Here is a 9970-nt window from a genome sequence, read left to right on the forward strand (position 1 = left end):
ATGTGTGCTGTGGTATACCACCCTATGTGTGCTGTGGTGTACCATCCTATGTGTGCTGTGGTGTACCATCCTGTGTGTGCTGTGGTGTACCATCCTATGTGTGCTGTGGTATACCACCCTATGTGTGCTGTGGTGTACCATCCTATGTGTGCTGTGGTGTACCATCCTATGTGTGCTGTGGTATACCACCCTATGTGTGTTGTGGTATACCATCCTATGTGTGCTGTGGTGTACCATCCTATGTGTGCTGTGGTGTACCATCCTATGTGTGCTGTGGTGTACCATCCTATGTGTGCTGTGGTGTACCATCCTGTGTGTGCTGTGGTGTACCATCCTGTGTGTGCTGTGGTGTACCATCCTATGTGTGCTGTGGTGTACCATCCTATGTGTGCTGTGGTGTACCATCTTATGTGTGCTGTGGTATACCACACTATGTGTGCTGTTGTATACCACCCTATGTGTGCTGTGGTATACCACCCTATGTGTGCTGTGGTATACCATCCTGTGTGTGCTGTGGTGTACCATCCTGTGTGTGCTGTGGTGTACCATCCTGTGTGTGCTGTGGTGTACCATCCTATGTGTGCTGTGGTGTACCATCCTATGTGTGCTGTGGTGTACCATCCTATCTGTGCTGTGATGTACCAACAGAAAGGCCCCAAATGGGAAAGAACGAGATGTTAGTATATGGAATCAAGATAGCTGAGCTGATGCCTTTTGTGGCTTAGATGTGTTAAGAACCTTGTATCCAGGGTGCTGGTATTGGGAAATTGAACCTTTAAGAGCTAGGACCTAATAGAGAGAGAACACTTAGGTACTTTGAGGGAACTGTTAAGTTTTTGATAGGGCAAACTGTTATAAAGGCCTGAGCCTGATCTTTTCCCCTCCTATGTGTGCCCCTTACCACTGCATGTCATGGGTAGTAAGGTCTGTCCTTACCAGAGGCCCTCGGCAAAAGCTGCAAAACTTACTGGTTCACAGCACTTAGGGAAACCTCTGTCTAATCATTACTTAACCACTCAGCCAAACAGGTGCAGACTGCAGTTGGTACACAGAACAAAGAACAGTTTAGTCCAGGAGTCACCAAAGCAAGACCCAAAGAAATCCACAGCAAGGGAAGTTTACTCCAGGGCTGCCAGATCATATTACTTTAAATGGCCAATACATATATCCCTGTGTGTATGAGGTGTTTATGTGTGTAAAGCCAAAGAAAAAGGTTTTTAAAAGTGAGAGAGTCAACAAATAAATGGGAAAGTATGGCTTGTAATTAGGCAGAAAAAAAAAAAAAACAGTCAAAACGGCTGAACTGGGCTAGGGGTGGTTCTTTAATTCCAACAGTTAGGAAGCAGAGGCAGTCCGACCTCTGTGAGTTAAGAGGCTAGCCTGGCCTACATAGCAAGTTCTAGGCCAGCCCCAGGGTACATGGTAAAACTTAAAAAAAAGAAAGAAAGAAAGAAAGAAAGAAAGAAAGAAAGAAAGAAAGAAAGAAAAAATAAGAAAGAAAGAAAGAAAGAAAGAAAGAAAGAAAAAATAAGAAAGAAAGAAAGAAAGAAAGAAAGAAAGAAAGAAAGAAAGAAAGAAAAAATAAGAAAGAAAGAAAGAAAGAAAGAGAGAGAGAGAGAAAGAAAGAAAAGAGGAAGAAATCTAAATAAAGGAATGCTAGCTGTTAAACTTCAAAGATTTAAAATAAGCTACAAAAAATACTACTAAAACTAAAGAATCAAAGGGCTCTATGTATGCAGCTCAATGGAAAACACATTTTGGATTTGGTCTCTAACAGCAAACACAAAAAAGTCATGTCTAATTAATTAATTTTTGTTTGTTTGTTTGCTTGTTTTCAAACCCTGGCCTTACCCTGAAGTCCTGACTGGCCTAGAACTTTGTGCCTAGTGTGGCCCAAACTCACTGGAAACCTCAGTTAGCCCTCTAGAACTGGGATTACAGGTGGGAGCCACCACACCAGGACAGGAGTCTCAGTGACTAGCAGTCCATGTGCATGCTTGCTGTGTCCAGGCCCCCAGGGTGGACATCAGAATCAGTACTAAAGCCCAAGTGTACCACACCCTCAGCATTCCAGACTACTCTCGACCCTAGACAAACAGCTAAAAGTACTTGTACTCCATTCAGTTCCTATGATCAAAACTACTCCCTCTTCCTAGAATATGGGGCTTGAGAAACAGTTCTCTCTGGAAAGTGCTGTCTTATAACCATGATGATCTGAGTCTAATCACCAGAAGACATGTTGGCTTAAAAAATAAATAAATAAATAAAATAAAATGCTAGAACAAGAAGTTTTGGGCTGGAGAGACAGCTCAGTGGTTAAGAGCACTGACTGCTTTCAGAGGTCCTGAGTTCAAATCCCAGCAACCACATGGTGGCTCACAACCATCTGTAATGAGAGCTGATGCCCTCTTCTGGTGTGTCTGAGGACAGCTACAGTGTACTTACATATAATAAATAAATAAATCTTAAAAAAAAAAGAAGAAGAAGAAGAAGTTTTCTGAGGCTTGCTGGCCAGGCAACCTGACCTGCTTGGAGAGTTCGAGGCCAATAGGACACCCCATTCCAAACAATGTGTGCATCTGAGGAAGGATATCCAAGGTTGGCCTCTGGCTTCCACATGTACTCATGTACTTGTGTGAACACATACACCTTAAAAGAAGGTGGTGGAGGAAGAGTAAAGCAGGGACCCAGGTCTCTGAGTTCCTACTTACACTAAGACCACCATCTAGACTGCTTCCTGTACTGTTTACCAAAACACAATCTTTTCCACCCAGATGGAGTTTCTCTGTGTAGCTCTAATTATCCTGGAACTCACTCTGTAGATCCGACTGGCCTCACACTGTATGTGCACCACATGTCAGTCTGTGGCCCTTAGAGGCCAGAAGAGGACATCTAACCCCTGGACTCACAATGGTGGATCCACTGTAAAACACACAGTGCTCTCAACTGTTGGGCTATCTCTCCAACTCCAGCTTATTTAGTGTGTGTGTGTGTGTGTGTGTGTGTTTGTGCACATGTACATACCACAGCATGCATGTAGAAATCAGCATGCAAGAGTTGGTTCTCTCCTACCATGCATGTGGGTTACAGAAATTAAACTCAGCTTAACCTAGCTTGGTGTCTTCACTGCCTGTACCATCTCAGCCCCAGGTCCCTATCCATTTTTAAGTGTATCTCTCTTTAGCACCATTACACTGCTATACTTCTGTAATACCTTAGAGTTCTGGAGACTGTGCTATACATCATTACATCATCATGCTCATGAAACATGCAACCTCTACCATACTACAGCAAAACAAAAATATTTGCTAGATAAAAGACCCATTTAGGTTCTGATACTCTTCAAACCTGTACCTGGCCACTTTTGGTATTCCTTCATTCATGGGACACCGAATGAATAATGTTCCAAGGGGACAGCCAGAGCTGAGGCTAGAAACGGCTTGGTGGTCACGAGCAAGGACCGCTCTTACAGAGGGCTCGGTTTTGATTCCCAGCAGCTCATCAGGGCTCACAACTGCCTAAACCTCCAGGTCCAGGGGACCCAATGCCCTTTCAACAGGACTGGCAGGCATACAATACATATGCACATAAAATTTAAAAAGTAAATAAATCTTGAAAAAGGAATACCAGAAGACTAAGACTTTAACCTATGCTGGAGATGTGGCTCAGAGGTACTCAGAACTGCCCTCATGGCAATAACTGTAAAAAAATAAGAACAAACTTTCTTTCATGAAGAATATTTTGGAAAAAGGTCTCCATAAACGTCTAGAGACAGCAACTGTTAAGATACAAAAGGAAGGTGGGAATATAGGACTTCCCCTCATATACAGGCCCCAGCCTGACAACAACGCAGCCTCCTCCATTACCCCCCAAACACTTCCAAGTGTTACAAGGGGACAAACTCTTGATCCAGGACCCACCCACTCACTTTTCCTTTGTTAGAAACAGCAGCAGCAGCAGCAGCAAGAGGAGAAGGAGGAGGGAGAAGAGGAAGAAGAGGAAGAGGAGGAGGAGGAAGATGCTCAAGCCACTTGTTCCTGGAAACATTCCATTAGGTAAAAAAAAGAAGCCATTATCTGCATGTTCAAGATGAAAACCTAAGGCCCGAGGATGTGACATAAGCCCAGGCATGTGGTACAGGCCAGTATCTTAGTACTTTTGAGACTGAAGCAGGATCATTTCAGGTGCCAGGGTAGCCTCAGCTACACAGTGAATTCCAGGCCAGTGTGAGCTATTATATAAAGAAAGACCCTGTTTCAAACAAAACAAGTTAATTCTCATAATAAGAGATTAAGCTGGGGCTGGAGAAATGGCTCAGTGTTTAAAGCTCTGACTGCTCTTCCAGAGGTCCTGAGTTCAATTCCCAGCAACCACATGGTGGCTCACAACCATCTGTAATGGGATTCGATGCCCTCTTCTGGTGTGCCTGAAGACAGCGACAGTGTACTCACACATATAAAAATAAATATATCTTTAAAAACAAATAAGGCAGAAAGAAAGAAAGAAACAAGAAAACAAAACACGGTCAATGCTTTGGAGGGAAAAGGAGAGAGATTAAGTGTCTGTCCAATACGTGAGTTTTATATTTACTGTGCATTTGCCATCTGCCTCTTTTCCTACCCCAACTTAGAAATCAGTCTGTAAGGTCTGTAAACCATTTTCATTCATGGCAGAATGAATAAAAGGATGGATCTGGATATAAAGCAGACATTTAAGGAGAGAAGGGGGAATATATCCTCCCCCAAGCGCACATCCTTTAGTTTAAAGGTAATCTAGTTTCCAATCTAGCACTGAGGGGGTTGAGGCAACAGAGTGTGAGGGTAGCCTGGGCTACGTAACAAGCTCCTATTTCAATCCTATCTGAAAAAGAAAAAAAACTAATAGAACGTAGACTAATTACACTGACTCAATTCCACTGGAATGCTATGCATTTTACTTAACAATTTAGGACAAGAGCTGAAGTAGGTTGCTCTTTCTGATGTCACATTCATGGCATGTGCTGACCAAAAAAAATCGAGACTGAACTGCAGGTTAAATCTGACCAAAAGTTTTTAAGTAAGCATACTCTAAAAAAGTACATGCATTTGAGTTCTGACTTCAGAATTAGGTTTCAGGAGCCAACGCTGCCTTACCCACTTCTCTTACATACGTAATTCTTAGCAAACCTTTAACCATCTTCTTCTCCCCCCCCCCAAAACATGGTCTTACTGTGTAGCCCTGGCTGACCTAAAACTTGTTATGAAGGTTAGGCTGGCCTCAAATGTAACGACCTTTTAATAAAAGCTTCAAACCGCAATTGTGCCTAGACCCAGGACAAGCAAGCCTGAGAGAAGGCAGCAGTCTTATGGGAAAGACTTCATGGCTCTGTCAATTTCAGTTCCTTGTAAATCACCTTGTTTGGGATGGAAAATATTTCCATAATTTTTCTCCTATATTCAGATCTCAGCAAATTAAAGCAGTTTGTGGAAATATGATTGGTAGCTGCATTAAATCTGAGGAAGCAGAAAGCCCTAGGCTTGCTATGTGGTTCAGCTATCCTGCTGGGCTAGCTGTGAGGCTTTGGGCCAGTTACTTAACATTTTAGAGGCACGGTTGCACCAACTGTAAAGTGAGAATCAATACCTCACACGATTGTGGTGAGCAGGTAATAGTTATACCATGTGTATTAATAAGGCTTATACAACATATACAATGCTTCAAAAAGAACATGGACACTACTCTCCTGTTTGAGTAAATGAGCCAGGAAGACTAGTGACCCTGCTAGAAATTCAGTTTATGAGGTGCGTTGGTGCCACCATAATAATCTTAGCACCCGGAAAGGCAAAGGCAGGTTAGGAGAGCTCAGCCCCAGAGTGGGCAAAAGAGTGATTCACTCTCAGGTAAATTAAAAAAAAACTCTGTTCCCAAGGATTGAAGAATAGCTGGGGCTAGAGGCATAAACTCAGCGGCAGAGCATGTGCTGCCCGTGATCAAAATCCTGGATTCCATTCCTAGCCTGACAAAAAACAAAAAACAAAACAAACAAACAAACAAACAAAAAGGTGAGGGCTAGCAAAATGGCTCAGATGGTAAAGGCTCTTGCCACTCGAGCCTGACCATCTGAGCTCCGTCCCAGGAACCCACATGAAAGTCAGAGAACCGTCTCCAAGGAGTTCTCTAAAATCGCAGTTGCACTGTCTCCACGTCCCACCCTCCCGGACACATTTAAGACACTTTTAATAGGTCTACATAGACCTAGCTGGTCTTGAATTCGTGCTCCTCCTCCTCCTTCCATAGCCGCGGGAGTTTTGGAGTTACAGGGATAAGCCACCAAGACTATTTAGGGAAGACAACCGACAGCCAGTATCAAAGACATTAACACAATCTAAGAGTCTCAAAGTCATTTCCATTACAAAAAGTCAAAAAGAATAATGGAGACTTTATTTGCCTACGTGTCTAGGGTGGGAATTTCGCCTCAAAACATCTTTCCTGATTCATGTAAAGGCGTCTCAACTGTCTTCACTCAAGGATTTTTCAAAGGGTATCTACCTTGGCCTTTAAAAGCTTTACCTCTACGCTAAGTCTCGAGATTCATTCTTCGACGGGACATCGAGTTACCACTATCTAACCAAATTGGATCAAATCCACGCAATTCAGCGGTGTCCAGTAAGAACACATTTTATCACTCTTTCCCCAAATTGCCTTTCCACCTAGTTAAAAAAAAATGCTTTCTAGAATCTACTGGGATTCCAGGTTTTTCTAGAAAGCAGGTGCTTTCATCGAGCTGACTTTTTCTTTGTGGAGTTTTTGTTTAAAAAAGAGAAAGGATGTAGTCTGGAGAGGCGAGGAGCTGCGTGGGAAAATGAAGGGCCGAAGACTGCAGGCAATGAATGGTGTCCTGGTAATCCCTCTCCTCCGATTTTCAGTAGGTTTCCGAAGCAATGATTCTCCTGAGTTCTTTTCCGCCGCCCCCCCCCCGCCCTCCTCCCATCGCAGCTGCCACACGTATCGCAGCAGCTTTCCACTTTTTCTCGGTTTCCGGGATTGAGGCTCCAAGTTTCACTTCTTTTTCTTAGACTCCATCCACAGGAGGAGAAATCGCCTTGAGTTTTGATCCCTAGCTACCGGTGGCTGACATTTAGAAAGAAGTTGGACAATAACTTCCAGGCTTCCACTGAAACTATGCCAGGCTCCTAAGCCTCTGCTCTGCCCTGCTCAGCCAGGATACTGAAGTCTGAGGGAGGTCACTTTTGAAAGATGGACTTTGACCCGATCCAGTTACAGTAACCAGATCCCCAGGGAGCAGTCCCCAGCAGGACGTGCGGGCTCCCCGGGAGACCGCGACTCTGCGCACTGCCACAAAAGGGGGTAAAGCGGCGCAGACAAAAGGGCCCCGCGGAGGCTGGGGGGCGGAGAGCACGAGTCTGCGCGGGCCGGCCACAGGCGGGGACAGCGCCGCGGGACCGTTGTGGGAGGGCCGAGGAGGGAGGAGGCTACGGCCCGCCACGCCCTGGCAGCACGGACCGCAGCCGGGGCCGTTACCCCCCCTACCCTGGCCAGGACCGCGACCCCCAGCCCAGCCGAGACCACCGCTGCCGCGCGCGCGCGCGAGGCACTCACTTTCCCAAGTTTGGGGAACTTACCCAAGTCGCCGCTGCCTCCTCGGGCTCCACAGTACTTTCTCCCGGAAATCCTACCTGGTCTCTGGCCGCCTGGCTCCAGCCAGAGCCTTCGGCCCCAGAGGAGGGGGGGGGGGGCGGAGGGAGCGGGCCGGACAGTGAAGGTAGGAAGTGCCGCCGCGGAGCCTCACGGGATTTGTAGTCCACTGCAAGTGGCCGTGGCCAGCGGCGTGGTGAGCGGGACAAAATGGCGGGAACTGTCGGCCCTCCGCCGCGAGGCGCTTGGCCCCCTACTCTGCTGATCTGGGCATGCGCCGCCTGAGGCCGGTGCACTGCACATAAACGGATTTGGGCCGTTTGCCCAGTTCTGAGCAAGGCGAAGGTCTCGGGGCTTGGGAGGAAACGTTCAGGAACAGACTCTCCCGGCGATGCCCAAGAAAGGATGTGTATGTAGTGCTCAACAAAAGAAGTCCACTCTGTCTCAAACTATTGAGAGCCAGTTTGAAGTGCAAGAGAACTTAAAAGTTGTCTGCAGTGTTTTATGAAAGTACCAGACGCAGACATTCTACATCCACACTCCCAACTGTTTGCATTTTTCCTCCACTATTACCTACTGGAAGCCACCCTCTATTTCTAAGTGGCACTCATTCTAGGCTTCAGGGTTATAACATCCTCCAAACATCCTCCTTGCAGCTGCTGGAGGATCTTTGTAAATGCCAAACCCATGGGTCATACCGATATTAAACCTAAATGTATACACGCGATACATACAGAGGGAAACATAGGAGAAAAATTTATGCCTTTCAAATACACAATCCATAACATTAAAAAGTAGCAATAAATTACAACCCAGTTGTGGCGGCACACACCAGTATTCATTCCCAAGTGCTCTGGAGACAGGGGCTGGAATATTGCTGTGAGTTTAAAATCAGTTTGGTCTACAAAGTTCCAGGCCGGGCCAACCAGAATTAGTGAGACCCTGTCTCAGAACAAACAAACCTGGGGCTGGGCAGATGGCTCAGTGGTTAAGAGTACTGACTGCTCTCCCAAAGGAGCTGAGTTCTGTTCCCAACACTATACACATCAAACAGCTTACAACTGAAACTACAGCTTAGCTACAGGGGATGTGATCCTCTGGCTCGGTGGGCACCTGTGTGTACATATGGCATACAGACAAACACTCACCTATACATAATTAGAACTAATAAAAATAAACCCTTAAAAATAATAATGCATAATAAGTATAACTGCAATAATTGCATATCACCAAAAATTAAGCTTTGGGGTTTTAAGATCATATAAGAATAAAAAGGCAAATTCAACACATTTACAAGTTCCTTTCCAACTTCAAGTAGCTCTCTCATTACTTCTAAGTGAACTTCAATTGCTTGCCCTTCTAAAATAGATAAAATAAAGATGAATAATAAAAAGGCAAGCCCCAGACCAGGATTAACATAGTCACAACAAAATATAATCAACAGAAGACCCATAAGGAATATATGAGAAAACTATCTCGATTAAAAGATAACCCAATGCCAAGGGTGGTGGTGGCGCACACCTGTAATCCCAGCACTTGGGAGGTAGAGGCAGGCAGATTTCTGAGTTCGAGGCCAACCTGGTCTACAGAGTGAGTTCCAGGACAGCCAGGGCTACACAGAGAACTCCTGTTTTAAAACAAAACAAAACAAAAACAAAAACAAAATAAAAAAGAAAGAAAGAAATAGAAAGTAGTGGTATGTATAGAAATCATAACAACTCTGGAAATGTGAACATGAGTTGTGGACACCAGATGGTCACGCCCTTCAGGCAACATTTATTAGTAAATTGTAGTTAAATGTACTGTACAAAAAGATATGGCTTGTCATACTTAAAATTGCTTTTCAGAAAAATGGTTCCTTTATTAGTGATAAATTATTTCTGTGTTGTCAGAAGGAGCTAGTTCAAACAAGATTAAAATATTTAAACTCAGGCCTATTGGGAAACTTCTCGGAGCATGTGAGTTCACTGGTCCCAAGCAACCAGGCCAGGAAAGTCGCCATGGGGCAGGAGGCAGAGGGGAGGGGAAGAGAAAGCAAGCCCTGCAGAGGGGGGTGGAGAGAAAAAGAGAGACCAAGATGTCTGGATCATGTAGGCATGGAGGATAACAGGATAGAGGGTGCTGATGCCAGAGAAGGGCTGGGAGAACCTGGAGGCCAGGTCTGCTTTAATGTATAGAATATGTACCTCAGACCCTTGTCCGAGGTCTGAAACCCAACAATTAGAATTATAGAGGGAAGAGCCATGAGTGGTGGCCTTTAATCCCAGCACTCAGGAGTCAGAGGCAGGCGGGTCTCTGAGTTCAAGACCAGCTCAGTCTACAGAGTAAATTCTAG

General features: G+C 45.1%; 1 protein-coding gene across 1 annotated transcript in view; it reads right to left on the bottom strand.

The window, feature by feature from the left end:
* Window positions 1-7871, bottom strand: part of Phactr4 (phosphatase and actin regulator 4) — a 75797-nt gene extending 67926 nt beyond the window's left edge. The window contains exon 1 of the mRNA XM_052177593.1: window positions 7623-7871. The gene's annotated coding sequence lies outside the window, so the exon portion shown is untranslated. The remainder of the gene's footprint in view (window positions 1-7622) is intronic.
* Window positions 7872-9970: the final 2099 nt, after the last annotated feature.

This window comes from Apodemus sylvaticus, chromosome 3, assembly GCF_947179515.1.
Source record: "Apodemus sylvaticus chromosome 3, mApoSyl1.1, whole genome shotgun sequence".
In the NCBI taxonomy this organism is placed as follows: Eukaryota; Metazoa; Chordata; class Mammalia; order Rodentia; family Muridae; genus Apodemus; species Apodemus sylvaticus.